Genomic DNA, 17,897 nt, shown 5'->3' on the forward strand with positions numbered 1-17,897 from the left:
TATCCCCTCTGCTTGCAGTTACTCCTCAACTTAAATCCACCTTTGGGTTCCAACGGACTCTTGTCTTCTTCGACAGCTGCATCTTTTCTGAAGTCCCCCACTGCGGTCTACAGCGGTTTCCGAAGTCACTTTGCACCTATGCACTCTGCTTCCCTTTTGTAGGTATCATGATTTCTGAGGTATCCATGGGTGTCTTCGGGGTCCGCTGGCAAGGGTCCTTTTTCTTTAAAACTATAAACGCAACTTCCCCATTGACTTGTATTGAGCACTCTGTCGTGTACCCACTCGGCCCATGACCTCCGTGGGGTTCCTAGATACTCACCTTGGTTGGTTCCTTGGGTCCCCGACTCATCTATGTCTTCTGGGTCCATTCTCTACTTAGGTTGTGATTCACATTCCACTAATTAATATATGTATTTGTGCTACATACGTGTTCTATTATCAAAGTATTGTGTGCATTGTTGTTATATCTCTGGGTAGGAGATATTACAATGTGTTAGTGAGTGTTTATAATAAATCTTTTTATAACTACAGTGTCTTTTTTTCACTTAACCTACACCATAAAATTAAGTACTAGTAAAACAAGCAGCTTTACACTCCCGGACTAATCCTCAAGGCTGCTCTCCACAGCTACCACTTAGCTTCTCTAGAGAGCTTTCTATGGTTGTTTAAGACTACTAAAATCACCATAAGGGTTGTCTGGATTTGTGCAGGGTGCTACACTTACATAAGTGAGTACCATATACTAAGCCAACCTACTACAAACCGCCAATAATAAAAAGAAAATTTAAAAACTACAAAAAAGGATAATTATCTGTAACCCAAACTGTTGGGGTTATCTAGTAACATGGAAAATGATTGTGAACCTAAATTACATGGGTGCTTAACAAATGCTCTTGGGAAAGTGTGCCATAATCCCAAACATGACCATTTATTCACTATACATTGAGTACCATGTGGCATTTAGGTCAGAAAAAGCATTCTCCGTTTTAAACAACGTTTGTTGAATATGCATGTGTGTTATAAACAAACATAACCTATATTTTTATATTCTTCAATAACCACCCTGTCGTAACAAGACCAAACCACACAGCATTAAATTACTTTTCAGAGCCAGTTATATTAAATCTTCATAATAATATGAGTGCACTTTACTTGCATCACTAAAATATAGTACTACTCATCTCCTGTCAACAAACTGTCGGGAAACCGCTTTTATAAGTGCACGCTCTTTTCCATAGCAAGTTATACATTCCATAATGGATTATCCTAATCAAATGTCACATTAAATTGATGTATGCATAGAGTTCCAAGTTCTCCACAAAATTACAGAAAATAATCACAACATTTACCAATGCATCGCATTTCTAGAGGTACTCCTTCACCTGCTAAAAACCACTACATACCTACACATTATTATTTCAAACAAATACATTTACAATATAAAATAATGCATAACAAGTTTCAATAAGAAGTATACAAGTGAGACAGTCGTTCGTTGCATGTATATATCTTGGCATTTACATTAGACTTTTTGACCATTTAGTGTTGAGACCCACTAAATTACCCATCATTCCTCATTCAATTAGTAATGTCAAAGGTATCTACTATCAAATGTATTATTTTAAATCCAATTTCACATTCTAAACACTAGGGAAGATGTGAAGGTTGAGTTTTTATTGAGGTACAGGTACATGGCCATAGCATCGGCTGAGATGTGCAACTTGTGGAGGCCACCCACCCCCTAATGCACCATGCTTTTGCTACGAGGACCCTAATGAACTTCGGGCACTGAACTCTTTCCAGAGGGCCTTACCTCCCCTGAGGAGAGAGACACCAGCATAAGCAACAATTTTCCTTCCTCCACCGATCGGCAGTGGTAAGCGAGAACAACATTATGTCCGAAAGCTGACCACTTAGAGACTATAGAAAAGAGGGAATAATTGACCCCTGTGATGACAGAAGGGATTTGAGGTCTCTCAGGAATATGAAGTGTTCGTATTCGATGGCGAGTAGGGTTATGAATTCAGCGATGGCGTCGCAGAGGCCAATTTCTGACCCTGGGGGTCTGTAGGCGAGGATAGCTTTGATGGTGGTTTTGTTGTCGTTGCGGAGGTGGAAGTTCATGTGTTCCACAATCAGCATGGTCTCGTCATCAGTTGTGGTGCAGGTGACTGATTCTTTGGGTACAAAGGTGAAGCCGCCTCAGTGTTTGTTGGCGCAGTCATAGTGTTTCATCTTGTAGCCAGTGGTAGAAGAGGGGAAAAAAAGTAGGGGAACTGTGGGTGTGGAATCAGGGGCGGGAATAACCGGAGATTGGATCAGTGGGCGGAGTCAAGGGGTGTGGCTAGAAATAGCAAAACATACCAATTTTTAGTACGTTAAGCATTTCACTGACCAGTTACTGCTTATAATGTTATTTAATTCAAACAATGGATAAGCATGTTTATTTGAGGTTTAATTCAGAAAAAAGCAAACACTCATAGGGAATACAGGTTTATGTAAAGCGTGCAAAATATAAGCAGGAACAACATGTTACCTTAATGCTTTTACTCTCATTGTTCAGAAATGCATCAGTATTTTTTGTCTCAAACATTGAGGACATGAAAACAGGGCTCCTCCTGTACACATGTGTTCAGCAGGACTCAGAAGAGAAAGGGACTCTTCAGGAGAATCTAGACTCACGGAAACTTACTAAGGCTCCTTCATAATCATGTCAGCCAACTAGCTGCTCAATCATAATATAGCAAAAAGAATAACTGGTGGACAGAATGCAGAACAATGTCATACATTCACCCCAGTACGGAGATCTGGGCCTAAATCCATTGTTTTTTTGCTCACCATGTCATTCCAGTTTGGACCCAGTCATATGCAAATCAGTTTTGATCCTGAGCCCAATAGGAATATTCCAGCCCGAACTGCCAGGCCAGGTCCTCCCTGGACTGGAAACAAGGGGAAACACCCATTACATCGGAAGCACTACATCGCGTGACTATCGCATCGCGACCATTACATCGCAGATGGCTTCACACCGCATGCTAAGACGCCGCATGCTAACACGCCGCAATGACTTTCACATCGGCAGACATTACATCGGAAATGACACGAAACGCTTTTACATCGGAAGACAATACATCGGAAAACGATGATTTATGAACAGAATGATTTATGGCACAAATAGAACAGAATGATTTATGGCACAAATATTGAAAGCGCACAGAGAATGATTTATGGCCCAAATAGTGAAAACACACAGACATGACATCGGAAATGACACGGAACGGAATGCGAGCACATTTAAAGCATGCTTCAAGTACTTTTTCGAATTTCGAAAGCACACATCATACATCCAGCGCCGGAATGCGGGCACATTTAAAGCATGCTTCAAGTACTGTTTCGATTATTGAAAGAATGATTTATAAACGATGATATAGAACAGAATGATTTATGGCACAAATATTGAAAGCACACAGAGAATGATTTATGGCCCAAATATTGAAAACACACAGACATGACATCGGAAATGACACGAAACGGAATGCGAGCACATTTAAAGCATGCTTCAAGTACTGTTTCGAATATTGAAAGCACACATCATACATCCAGCGCCGGAATGCGAGCACATTTAAAGCATGCTTCAAGTACTGTTTCGATTATTGAAAGAATGATTTATAAACGATGATTTATGAACAGAATGATTTATGGCACAAATAGAACAGAATGATTTATGGCACAAATATTGAAAGCACACAGAGAATGATTTATGGCCCAAATATTGAAAACACACAGACATGACATCGGAAATGACACGAAACGGAATGCGAGCACATTTAAAGCATGCTTCAAGTACTGTTTCGAATATTGAAAGCACACATCATACATCCAGCGCCGGAATGCGAGCACATTTAAAGCATGCTTCAAGTACTGTTTCGATTATTGAAAGCACACAGAGAATGATTTATAAACCATGATTTATGAACAGAATGATTTATGGCACAAATAGAACAGAATGATTTATGGCACAAATATTGAAAGCACACAGAGAATGATTTATGGCCCAAATATTGAAAACACACAGACATGACATCGGAAATGACACGAAACGGAATGCGAGCACATTTAAAGTCGCTTGCCTTACAACTCGGTGACCTTTGAGACCCTGTAACTGGAAGAAAAAAATAGAAATTGCGGTTGAATTATTAGTTGAGTGTTTAACTGCAAAAAATACATACATCCACCCACCCATCCACGCACGCATCCAACCCACGCATCCACCCATCCATCCACGCATACATCCACCCACCCATCCACGCACGCATCCAACCCACGCATCCACCCATCCATCCACCCATCCACGCATACATCCACCCACCCATCCACGCACGCATCCAACCCACGCATCCACCCATCCACGCATACATCCACCCACCCATCCACGCACGCATCCAACCCACGCATCCACCCATCCATCCACCCATCCACGCATACATCCACCCACCCATCCACGCACGCATCCAACCCACGCATCCACCCATCCACGCATACATCCACCCACCCATCCACGCACGCATCCAACCCACGCATCCACCCATCCATCCACCCATCCACGCATACATCCACCCACCCATCCACGCACGCATCCAACCCACGCATCCACCCAACCACGCATCCATCCACGCATCCAACCCACGCATCCACCCAACCACGCATCCATCCACCCATCCACGCACGCATCCACCCATGCATCCACCCATCCATCCACCCACCCCAGGCAATGGCCTTGTAACTTTGACTGAGCTATTTAGCACTAAATACATTGTAAAAGGCATGTGGAGATTTTATTGTGTTCATATTTAGTTTACTGTACTGTACTGTACTGTATTAAAATGCTTGTCTGTCAGTAAGTGACCAAAGGGTCACCCAAAAAACTTTGGAATGGAGTCCAGAGGGGTTAGAGTTTTACAATCAAATTGCATAAGTCAATAAAACTGATATCTTTTTACAGTCGAGTTATCACAGCTTTTGAAATAAATCACATTCTGCAGCAGCGCGAAGAAAGCTATTGGCGTGCGCTGCCAAGCTTGCTGTTAGGCACGGAGTTTCACGAACTTTCCTTTTCACATTCACACATCCCTTCTGCCCTGCCCTGCCCTTCTAAAACCTCTGCTGCAGTTACTTCATGTGCGAGGAATATCACTCAAAAACACATTCGAGCGCATCGTATCCTGAATGCCTTTCATGACTCACACCCAAAAAAAACAGGACCCAGGTTCGTGTCTTAACACACAATATGTGTAGCAATTGCGTGGTTAGTAAATAGTAAAGGGCAATTCCGGTGCACGAGACAAGGATCCTGGCTAGGGGGGCCGACTGCCATGAATGCAAATGCGGGACGGTGAGTGTTACGAATCCGGACAAAGGTTACACATCATGACAAAATGTAATTAGATTTGGGGGAAAAGGTACGTCATATAGACACATCAGAGCGCAAAGAGCTGGTTTAACGCTCAACAATATTTTCTGGTCACTTACTTGCAATGGCGGAGGACGGGCCGCTGGGACGCTGCACTCACGTCTGGCTAGCTGGACGAAGAACTGCAAAATGGATGGAGGCATGGGGGGCGTGTCCTTTTATACCACCCCAATATGTGTTATCGACATGTAAGGCGAAGCACTTTAAAAAGCCTGCAATTTATTCAGAGATTATTACAAATGTAATTAACACAACCCCCAAAAATATGCAACATGTGCAAACATACCATAGAAAGCGAAGATTTGGCGTTCAGGTGAGGGGGGTGGGGGGGGGGAGGGGTGGGGGCCAGGGCATAGAGGCGGGTTCTCGCAGCCGACTCAAAACACCGCGTTGTTTTGCCATGCGACAAGATGGACTGCGGGGTAAAGTACGGCCCAATAGAAATCAACGGGATCGCGTTGCAATAGCATGCGAGGTAACAACGCGCGATGTGATGGACTCGGCGATCAAAAACATGCGGGGAAAAAGCGCGCGATGTAAATGTGCGCGATGTAACGTCATACATCCGGAAACAAGCATCTTAGGACCGGTTTCGGGCTTTCAGATTTCATCAGCCAGGATAGCTTGATTCCAGTGGCATGGAGAGCACGGGACCCACGTCTGGGCATACCCGTCCCACTCGGGGTGACAAAAGCAAAAAGAACAACTGATGGACAGAATGCAAAACAATGTCATACATTCACCCCAGTACAGAGATCTGGCCCTAAATCCATCGTTTTTTTGTTCACCACTCCTGTCCGTTCACCACTCCTGTCCGTTCACCGCTCCTGTCCGTTCACCGCTCCTGTCGGTCCACCGCTCCTGCCCGGTCACTGCTCCTGCTCATACCTCATCACTGCTTCTGCCTGTCACTTCTCCTGCCCGTCACTTCTCCTGCCCCGTCACTTCTCCTGCCCTGTCACTTCTCCTGCCCCGTCACTTCTCCTGCCTCGTCACTTCTCCTGCCCCGTCACTTCTCCTGCCCCGTCACTTCTCCTGCCCCGTCACTTCTCCTGCCCCGTCACTTCTCCTGCCCCGTCACTTTTCCTGCCCCGTCACTTCTCCTGCCCGGTCACCTCTCCTGCCCGGTCACCACTCCTGCCCGGTCACCACTCCTGCCCGGTCACCACTCCTGCCCGGTCACTTCTCCTGCCCAGTCACCTCTCCTTTTCTGTTGCCTCTCCTGCCCCGTCACTGCTCCTGCCCCATCACTTTTCCTGCCCCGTCACTTTTCCTGCCCCATCACCGCTCCTGCCCATCCACTGCTCCTGCCCGTTCACTGCTAATGTCTGGTCAGCACTGCTGCCCGATCACCTCTTCTTCCCCATCACTTCTCCTGCCCCGTCACTGCTCCTATTTGTTCACTGCCCCATCCGTTCACTGCACCTGCTTGGTTACCGCTCCTGCTCATGCCTAATCACTGCTCCTGTCCCGTCGCCTCTCCTGCCCCGTCACTTCTCCTGCCCCGTCACTTCTCCTGCCCCGTCACTTCTCCTGCCCCGTCACTTCTCCTGCCCCGTCACTTCTCCTGCCCCGTCACTTCTCCTGCCCCTTACTTCTCCTGCCCCTTACTTCTCCTGCCTGGACACCTCTCCTACCCCATCACTTCTCCTTTCTTGTTGCCTTTCCTGTCCCGTCACTGCTCCTGTCCCGTCACTGCTCCTGCCCGTCACCTCCCTTGCCCCGTCATCTTTCCGACCCTCCCACTTTTCCTGCCCCATTACATCTCCTGCCTGTTACTTCTCTTGCACTGTCACCTCTCCAGCCCCATCACCTCTCATTTCCTGTCTCCTCTCCTGCCCCGTCACCTCTCCTGGCCCATCACCTCTCCTGGCCCATCACCTCTCCTGCCCGGTCACTTCTCCTGCCCGGTCACTTCTCCTGCCCGGTCACTTCTCCTGCCCGGTCACTTCTCCTGCCCCGTCACCTCTCCTGCCCCGTCACTTCTCCTGCCCCGTCACCTCTCCTGCCCCGTCACTTCTCCTGCCCCGTCACCTCTCCTGCCCGTCATCTCTCCGACCCTCTCACTTTTCCTGCCCCATCACATCTCCTGCCTGTTACTTCTCTTGCCCAGTCACCTCTCCAGCCCCATCACCTCTCCTTTCCTGTCACTTCTCCTGCCCCGTCACTTCTCCTGCCCCGTCACTTCTCCTGCCCCGTCACTTCTCCTGCCTGGTCACCTCTCCTGCCCCGTCATTTCTTCTTTCCTGTCGTCTCTTCTGTCCCATCACTGCTCCTGCCCTGTTCACTCTGTGTACAACATTGACAAATTACACAAGAGGGCAAGTTCCCACAGTACTCTGTTTGAGGAAAGCTCCACTGTAATCACTGACTTAGATCTCACTGGCACATGACAAGCTAAAGGCAGAGAGGGCAGGTTCATTGTCATTGGAAAGGGGGTAATCGGCCTCAATCGGAATGACAATGGGCCAGCCCACAGCCTGTGCGAGCTCAGGGAGGGGCTGCTGCAGCCTCTGGAGTTCAACAGAGAAGTGCGAGCCGCCCCAGGAAGCTGAATGAAAAAGTTATTGTTTTAAAGTAGAACTATTCTTGCCGTCCCCGGATGCTTTTTTGAAAGTCAGAAGTAGGGAAACTGACTCAAATATTTTTTTTAAGTAGGGGCACGCTGTGCCCTTCCGATCCCGCTCACTTCTACTGCTGCTTGTAGCTCATGGGTGTCCAGGACGGATACAGGGGTGAGCTAGGTCTCTGTGATGAAGGTCACATCAGGGGCGAGGGTGGATATGGTGTCCCAGACTTTGGCGGCATGTCTCCAGTGGAACCTGTCATTGATGAGGAGGCAGCTGAGTCATTCTGGGGAGGTCTCGGCCGCTGGACCTGGCGTGGCGCTTGTTGCTGTGATGGTGGTTGGCGCTGATGGTGGAAGTGAACCAGCAGTGGCTGCAGGTGAAAGGTCCCTCTGTGGAGTGAGATGGCCCGAGGCAGCAGTTGCGGTTTCTACCAGGGCATGGAGATCTGCGGCAGAGTAACTGTGCGAGTGTGGAGGGCCAGGGTTCCTGGCCCTGGGCGCATTCCAAGCACGGACAGGCACAGACGGACTTTCTTTTGGTGCGCCAGCAGCACTGTCACGCAGCGACCTCCATAACAAGTCCTGGGAGATGGGAGGGGCTGGCAGGGAGGCAGGAGGGCAGCGAGCTGGGAAATGGTGCAGAATACAAAAAAGATACAGAAAATAAAAGTACACAAGTGACGACAAAAATTACAACTACTGGCTAACATTGCGCAGCTGCACCCAAAGGAGTACTAGTACCTGTAATATTCGGCAAAATCAACAGAAAGGTTCTATTGGTGATATGCGGTCACCTGACAGCGGAACTGGGACCAGCAGCCTCAGTGCTGCGAGTGAAGCAGCTGTCTAAATGAGCGAAAAGGGGAAACAAGGGAACCCTACTCACAGCGGAACCAGGGCAAAGTGTATATCCAAAGAACAATGGTTCCTGTGGCATACGAATTTATAGAATATACAATACTCGACAGCTTAAATAAGCAATATTCACTTGTAACAGAGAAGAGTTTGGCAGAAAAAGAAACACACATATGCAAAATTTATAAGAAAGACTTCTTATATTTCAACTCATGAAAAGTGTCCATATTTACAACAGCAACACATATACAAAAGGTTGTATGTACAGTGAAAAGTGCAGTGCGTCCCAAGTGATTTTGTGAACAAAAACAAAACAAACACAAATAATAAATGGTCTATACAGTTTTGCGTTATGGGTATTTACACAGGGAAATGACCAAGCAATATGATACAATAATTGCTAACAGTGACTATATGAAATCACAAATCACTGTGCTAAATGGGTTCCTTCCCTATAGCGTCGACGGCGTTTCGACCTGTTTGATGGAGGTCTCGTCAGGACTAAGCAGTGAGGGACATCTAGGGAAAAGGTGAGAGTGGTTGTTAATATGTGTGGTTGCTGTACTCTACAGTATTGTGTGGACTTAAAAATGGGGATTGTAATACCTCGTAGTGTCTTGACTTAACGCAACCCATGCGTGATAAAATAAATTAAATCGGACTTACAGTGTACCCAGCCGGGCACTGTTGAGAAAAAAGATAAAACATTTGTTAAGACTCACGAACGCTGTGGGACAACGTTACCATTGGGCCAGTCATGGTATAGTAAAGCCACTTACCACTGTGGTTGCTTGTGGTAATTGAGTCTGATGGCACTAAGGTTGCAGTTGGAGAAGCAGGGTAATACCTGGTGAAAAAGGGCCATGTGGTAAGAATGTTGTATAATCACGGGAGAGGGTGGTGTGGGACAAGGTGTCTCAGAGCTTACCTGCTCTTCGGACGCGGAATCGCTCGATCGCACTTTCCCGGTCGGCTGTTTGGTAAACAGTGGAGTTCCGGGTTTAGTGCGTCAGCGCGTCTATAACGTGACATGTGCGCGCGCATCTAGGATGGCGGGAGTAGTGCTAGCGCGTCATTGTTGTCAGCTAGCGTTTTTGCATGGGAGGCGGGTGCGCAAGATCGTGTGCTGTGTACCAATTCCCAAAGCAGCTCGCCACGCATTGATAATGAAGTGTGCCTTTGTATGGGTATTAGGATGTTTTATCGCAAATGCACAAATTATGTCAACCTAGGAATCATAGATTACCACTCCATTTATCTTCTCTAAATACAAATTAAAAACAGTACTTATCGCTTTTTAGTAAAATTAAGCTGCACATAACGGTTATAACAGTAATATGTGCTACCACATTTACAAGCTATTTTAAGCATGATTAAGTCAGCGTACTATGTAAAGTTCACAATTATACCAATCATATTGATGTACTCGTCACAGAACAATGATTCTCCCATGCATACAGTAAACCACCCTACAATACATAGTTCTACCTCATGTTGGTACAGGGAAGTATGGCTAGAAAGTTTGTCACAGTTAATTTGTCAAACTAGAGACAAATCCTCTCCATTCATCAGCAGAATTGAGCCCCTTGTTGATGGAATTGACTCTGTCAATCCAGTGACATTCACGACGTTGTAATATTTGTGAAATGTCACCACCTCTCTCAGGTACAGTAGCAATATCTATGACTTGCCATTTCAACTGGTCTGCAGAGTGATTTTTTTCTTGAAAGTGGCATACCAATGGAGCTGTCAGAACTGCCTTTCGTATGCGACTTCGATGCTGTCCTATTCTCGCCTTAACCGATTGTTGCATCTGTCCAATGTAGGGCAGACCACAGGGGCACCAAATGCAGTATACAACATTGCGTGTATTACAATTGGAAAAGAACTTTAGTGTATGTTCAAAGTTTCCAAATTTGAAGATGTTTGTCTTTTCTGTCAATGGACAGATCACACAATTTCCACAGGGATGGTGGCCTAGAATTGGTGGAAGATTCCAAAGTGTTTCTAATGTGCCCCCTGTCTTAGTGGTCTTTTCATTGGAAGATCTAACTAGGTGATCTTTCAAATTTTTCCCTCTTTTGTACGCAAACAAGGGCACCTCAATTGAGGGATCAATGCTTTGTATAATATCCCAAAGGGCATTGAGAGATGGATTGCCCTTTGGACAATTCCTGAGGATTCGTCGCAATTGTGCCCGTAGAGAGGATTATCTGAAGGAAGCAGAAATATTGAAAAATAAATTACTCACAAGAGGTTACCCCAACAAAATAGTCAAACAATCGCTCAAACGTGCCTGGTATTGTCCCCGAGAAGAACTTTTGATCACCAGACCAAAAGCCAAAATGGAGAAAATAGTATGCGTAACTACTTTCGGAACTCATGCCAACAAAATCCGGAAGAGTATTACGAAAAATTGGGATATTATACAAAGCATTGATCCCTCAATTGAGGTGCCCTTGTTTGCGTACAAAAGAGGGAAAAATTTGAAAGATCACCTAGTTAGATCTTCCAATGAAAAGACCACTAAGACAGGGGGCACATTAGAAACACTTTGGAATCTTCCACCAATTCTAGGCCACCATCCCTGTGGAAATTGTGTGATCTGTCCATTGACAGAAAAGACAAACATCTTCAAATTTGGAAACTTTGAACATACACTAAAGTTCTTTTCCAATTGTAATACACGCAATGTTGTATACTGCATTTGGTGCCCCTGTGGTCTGCCCTACATTGGACAGACGCAACAATCGGTTAAGGCGAGAATAGGACAGCATCGAAGTCGCATACGAAAGGCAGTTCTGACAGCTCCATTGGTATGCCACTTTCAAGAAAAAAATCACTCTGCAGACCAGTTGAAATGGCAAGTCATAGATATTGCTACTGTACCTGAGAGAGGTGGTGACATTTCACAAATATTACAACGTCGTGAATGTCACTGGATTGACAGAGTCAATTCCATCAACAAGGGGCTCAATTCTGCTGATGAATGGAGAGGATTTGTCTCTAGTTTGACAAATTAACTGTGACAAACTTTCTAGCCATACTTCCCTGTACCAACATGAGGTAGAACTATGTATTGTAGGGTGGTTTACTGTATGCATGGGAGAATCATTGTTCTGTGACGAGTACATCAATATGATTGGTATAATTGTGAACTTTACATAGTACGCTGACTTAATCATGCTTAAAATAGCTTGTAAATGTGGTAGCACATATTACTGTTATAACCGTTATGTGCAGCTTAATTTTACTAAAAAGCGATAAGTACTGTTTTTAATTTGTATTTAGAGAAGATAAATGGAGTGGTAATCTATGATTCCTAGGTTGACATAATTTGTGCATTTGCGATAAAACATCCTAATACCCATACAAAGGCACACTTCATTATCAATGCGTGGCGAGCTGCTTTGGGAATTGGTACACAGCACACGATCTTGCGCACCCGCCTCCCATGCAAAAACGCTAGCTGACAACAATGACGCGCTAGCACTACTCCCGCCCTCCTAGATGCGCGCGCACATGTCACGTTATAGACGCGCTGACGCACTAAACCCGGAACTCCACTGTTTACCAAATAGCCGACCGGGAAAGTGCGATCGAGCGATTCCGCGTCCGAAGAGCAGGTAAGCTCTGAGACACCTTGTCCCACACCACCCTCTCCCGTGATTATACAACATTCTTACCACATGGCCCTTTTTCACCAGGTATTACCCTGCTTCTCCAACTGCAACCTTAGTGCCATCAGACTCAATTACCACAAGCAACCACAGTGGTAAGTGGCTTTACTATACCATGACTGGCCCAATGGTAACGTTGTCCCACAGCGTTCGTGAGTCTTAACAAATGTTTTATCTTTTTTCTCAACAGTGCCCGGCTGGGTACACTGTAAGTCCGATTTAATTTATTTTATCACGCATGGGTTGCGTTAAGTCAAGACACTACGAGGTATTACAATCCCCATTTTTAAGTCCACACAATACTGTAGAGTACAGCAACCACACATATTAACAACCACTCTCACCTTTTCCCTAGATGTCCCTCACTGCTTAGTCCTGACGAGACCTCCATCAAACAGGTCGAAACGCCGTCGACGCTATAGGGAAGGAACCCATTTAGCACAGTGATTTGTGATTTAATATAGTCACTGTTAGCAATTATTGTATCATATTGCTTGGTCATTTCCCTGTGTAAATACCCATAACGCAAAACTGTATAGACCATTTATTATTTGTGTTTGTTTTGTTTTTGTTCACAAAATCACTTGGGACGCACTGCACTTTTCACTGTACATACAACCTTTTGTATATGTGTTGCTGTTGTAAATATGGACACTTTTCATGAGTTGAAATATAAGAAGTCTTTCTTATAAATTTTGCATATGTGTGTTTCTTTTTCTGCCAAACCCTTCTCTGTTACAAGTGAATATTGCTTATTTAAGCTGTCGAGTATTGTATATTCTATAAATTCGTATGCCACAGGAACCATTGTTCTTTGGATATATGTCTAAATGAGCGAGGCAGCGGTGTGAGCGGCACAAGACCAGTGGTCAAGGGCTACTCATTAGAGCCACGCAACAGCCGTCATAAATAGTCCTGGGAGGTAGAAGGGGCTGGCAGAGACGGGAGGGCGGCGAGCTGGGAAAAGGTAGGAGCGGGAAGGAAACGGCAGGAAATGGTGCAGAATACAAACAAGCATTGGCATAGCCAATAGGTCTCGCCTTTGGGGCCTTATAAGTGTTTAGCCATGCACCTTTAAAGTAATTTCTGCTAAAGCTCTGATCTACAACTCGTCTTTGCAACAGCACACAGGAGGAAAGGCATAGAGAAGCCTTTAGCAAATACAACCCCATTTTAAAAATATCCAAAGGCATGGAATGTTATTCAGAAATGAAAGCTCTGGCTATGAAAATAAACAAGTTATAATTATGAAATTGATGTTTGCCCTCGTGGGCAGTTGGACACTCATTAACTATAAAAAGTGAAGGGATTACTATGTCTTGTTTACATTGTTAATTACCATGGAGAAGGTAGAGTTCATTGTCGACCGAAACAGCAGGCCTTAGGCATCAGATCAATGAAGGGGTGGGAGGAGGATGAGGAGCAACAAAATCGTAACACGTGAAATGGAAGAAGGAAGTTTGTTACGCAACATCTGAACATGGGAGGGTGATGGAGAGAGAAGGGCGAGCAAGAAGAACAGAAGGCGAGAAGGAGTATTTAAGTAAGCAAAAAAAGGTCAACTAAGACAAAAAATCCATAAACGCATGTGTTGTCATTGCTTGCACGAAGTTGAGAGCATGCGTCACTAAGACAACAATGAATGTTCTGCCTTTCCCAATATACAACAGAAGTTTCTTTTCCAAGGTCTGTTGTTGGCACAGCAAAGTCATTTGTGCCTTAGCACTGATTAACAACTCGCCTTTACAACATAACGCAGGAAGGAAGACAAAACTAGAGGTAAAATGCACAGCATACCACCACTCCTGTTGAGCCAGTGACGTTTTTATGCACTCCCAGGCTACGTGCACAGAGAGACTGCATGCAGCGCTATGTTTTGTTATAAGCTGCAAGCGGGTGAGACTTGGACTGCAGTGAACATACTATCAGAGCGCTACTTCACCCATTGAGGAGCTGGCTCCATGCTTAATTAATATTAATAATGGTAGGAAGGGTCTGTGCGCCTCCGTGCACACAGCAGCAAGCGCTGTGCCTTCCGACTGCAAAGGACAGCTGCGCTCCACCTCTGCGGTAAAGTTTCTCCTTTTAATATGGTAGGCGAGGAATGATTGGTTAAGTAAGGTTAGGGGAATTTGTGCCATGCACTCTCCTTGTGCCTAAAAATGAATCCGCCGTCTGTACTGCAACCAGTGCTCATGGAACGCTAGGCAAATTGCTCACTCTTCCCGTGCCTAAAAATTAATGCGTCCTTCTGTAATGCAACTAGTGCTCCCAAAAAGCTAGGCAAATCGCTCACTCACCCTGTGCCTAAAAATGAATGCACACATCTGTACTGCAACCAGTGCTCAACGGAAAGCTAAGCAAATTGCTCACTCTCCTCGAGTCTATAAATGAATGCGCCTGCCTAAAATTCACCGCTTATGTAAAGCGCTCCGATAACTTTGTGCTATTTACAATAGCAAGAAAAAACAAGCATAAAGGGCACCTATTATCCTCAGATGGCTCTCTTTGTCCACCATTCTACAGAGTGGTGTGGACGACAGTGGATGAGCTGCTGCAGGGGAGAAGGGGAGGTGGGCAGGTCTGAGGCCGGCAGCGGCTGTAGAGGTGATCCCGGGAGAGGCTCAGACCAGCAGATTACAAAGGCGTAGTCTCCTTAAACCGGCAGCTTGTGTGGGAGGAGCTGCAATAGGCAGGCTGATTTTGTCACTGGGAAAAGAGAAAACACAGCTCTCATGAAATGAGCTGCGTGCTGAGAAGTGTTATTTAAAAATATGGTGGTAGTTGAGTCCCTCCGTGCAGAACAAAATAAAGCCCGGCCACCCTACTTCAACACAAAAGTGCGGCTGAAGTATTCCCTCATTGTGAGGTGCACTGCGGGGAGCCCCTGCTCGGTCATGTTTATAAATATAACAAGTCTCGAGTTTTTTTTTACTTGAAAGCGGGTGTCTCGTTTAACACAAGCGTTTGCAACGCATTAGGTCTCGCATTTGTGAGATTTTGTGCTATTGGCATTGTAAATGACAATGCCTTTTATGTATATGTTTTTATTTTTTTTTCAAAACTCTTTTTGTTAGGATCGCAGAGATAAACATACACAGTGCTCCGATCCCCGGAGGGGCTGTGACAACGATAATGCATCATAGTGTGCGATTCATTTAACTGTCATTCCCTCCACCCTCCACCCCTCACCCCAACTACCCAACCCTCCCCTCTCCCTCCCTCCTGTTGCACAATGTCTCTTCAATACTGTTTAGGGTAAGCATACAAAAGTCCGTATATGTAACCTTGTCTCGACATGCCCATTACAACTGCCCTTCCTCGCCTCTGGGCGGTGGTGGAGGCTCCAGCCACAGTCCCCTGTAGTCTGCCCATCTTTTCCATATTTTATAGTGTTTTGCGGGGCAGCCTCTGGCCTCAAACACTGGTCGCTCCAGGCCCATGCAGAAGTCTAGTCCTTTCTTCCGCCCAATCACCTTGGGAGCCCTGGGATCTTTCCAGGCCTGCGCCATATCTCGTTTGGCAAGTGTAAGACCCAGCAGCAGCAGGTGCCGTTTGTAGGCGTTGCCGCCCACCCCTTCTAGCACATGGAGTAGGCCCAATTTTGCCGTACGGGGGAGGTCCCATCCCAGCACCTCAGACAGGCAGTCCCGCACACCAGTCCAAAATCTCGCCAGGCCACTGCATTCCCACACTGTATGTAAGAGGGTGCCTATTTCATAGCCCCACCGCAAGCACGCCGGGGACTCAATCAGACCAGCTCTCCACAATCTCTCTCTGGTATAATAAGCACGGTGTAGATATTTGAATTGTATTAGGGGTAAGCGGACAGCTATTGCTGCCCCCCCTGGGGGACTCGAGAGCCTCCCGCCAGTCCTCTTCCTCCAAGTCCCCCACATCTCGCACCCAGCGAACTCTCAGGGGCTGTAGATCTGAGGAACAGTGTGTCACCAATGTCTGGTATATTTTGGATATCTTTTTGTCTTCTAGATCCCCCATAAATACCTTCGCCTCTATAAGGCTGAATTCGGGTAGAGTGTCTAATCCCACAAGTGCAGGTGCTAGGGCGTGTCTAAACTGTAGGTATCGAAAGAACTGCGTGCGGGGCATGTCAAATTCCGTGCTGAGTTCTTGAAAGGATTTAAGTGTGGTGCCCTTCAGAACATGGCCCAATGCTGAGATTCCTATCGAGTCCCAACCTCCAAATCCCGGAAGGGACATCAGGTCCGGTAGCTGCCCGTTATGCCAGAGTGGGGTCTCCCACGTCAGTTTCCCCCACCATCCCATATGATGCAGTGATTGTCGCCATATCTGAAATACTACTTGTGTCGCCCTAGGCAATCTCTTTCGCAGCTGCGCAGAGTATAAGACGTGTGTAGGGTGTCTGGTTCCATTAGGTACCTTTCTAGGGCATATGCCGGATCCTCCCTGTCGCTGTACCACCAATCATTCAGGACCACCAGGTGTGATGCTTGGTAATATGATAAAATATCTGAGGTCGCCAGCCCCCCACAGTATGTGGACAGAAAGCAGGTCCGTAGAGCTACCCGCGACGCCCCACCGGCCCACAAAAATCGTCCGAGAGCCGAGTTGACCAGTCTTTTATGTATATGTTTAAGAAATATACAATAATAAAAAGCATTGTCATTTACAATGCCAATAGCACAAAATCTCGCAAATGTGAGAACTCGTGCATTGCAAATGCTTGTTTTATTTATGGTTGGGAGGGGGGGGGGGTGTAACACAAACACAATGGCAGAGTGAGAGGTTACCAGTGGGTGAATACACTATGAAAACACATTTTTAGCTTGCATGTTAAGCCACGCCTTTAATTGCAGAGAACCTCTAGTTTTTTTCATCCGTCTTAAAGCCCAGCCTCCACTACAGAGAGTAGCCATAGTTGGTGGAAAGCAATCAGAGGAAATGCAAACCCCCATGCTATAGAAACCAGCCATAGGAGGTAGAGACCTGCATATTGGAGAACGGCCATAGGAAGTAGAAGCAGTCAGACCTGCAAACCGAAGGTAGAAAGCAGTCGCAGGGAGTGCTGAAAACCCGCTCCCAGGCTACACAGAGAGGTCAGGAACGCATCCAGAACGACTCCGCCCGACTCATCCTGGACATCCCCCGACGCAGCCACATCTCCGGCCACCTGAGGGACCTGCACTGGCTCCCCGTCAACAAGAGGATCACGTTCAGGCTCCTCACCCACGCACACAAGTCTCTCCACAACCTGGGCCCTAAGTACCTCAACGACCGCCTGACCTTCCACACGCCCACCCGCCAGCTGCGATCTGCCAGCATCGCCGCCGTACCACGC

At 46.3% G+C, this 17,897-nt stretch overlaps 1 protein-coding gene across 4 annotated transcripts in view; it reads left to right on the forward strand.

Moving 5' to 3' along the window:
- MMAA (metabolism of cobalamin associated A) overlaps positions 1-17,897 on the forward strand; it is a 191,192-nt gene that overhangs the window by 121,800 nt on the left and 51,495 nt on the right. The gene's annotated exons all lie outside the window — the stretch shown is intronic.

The sequence above is a fragment of the Lissotriton vulgaris genome, chromosome 3_1 (assembly GCF_964263255.1).
Source record: "Lissotriton vulgaris chromosome 3_1, aLisVul1.2, whole genome shotgun sequence".
Lineage (NCBI taxonomy): Eukaryota > Metazoa > Chordata > Amphibia > Caudata > Salamandridae > Lissotriton > Lissotriton vulgaris.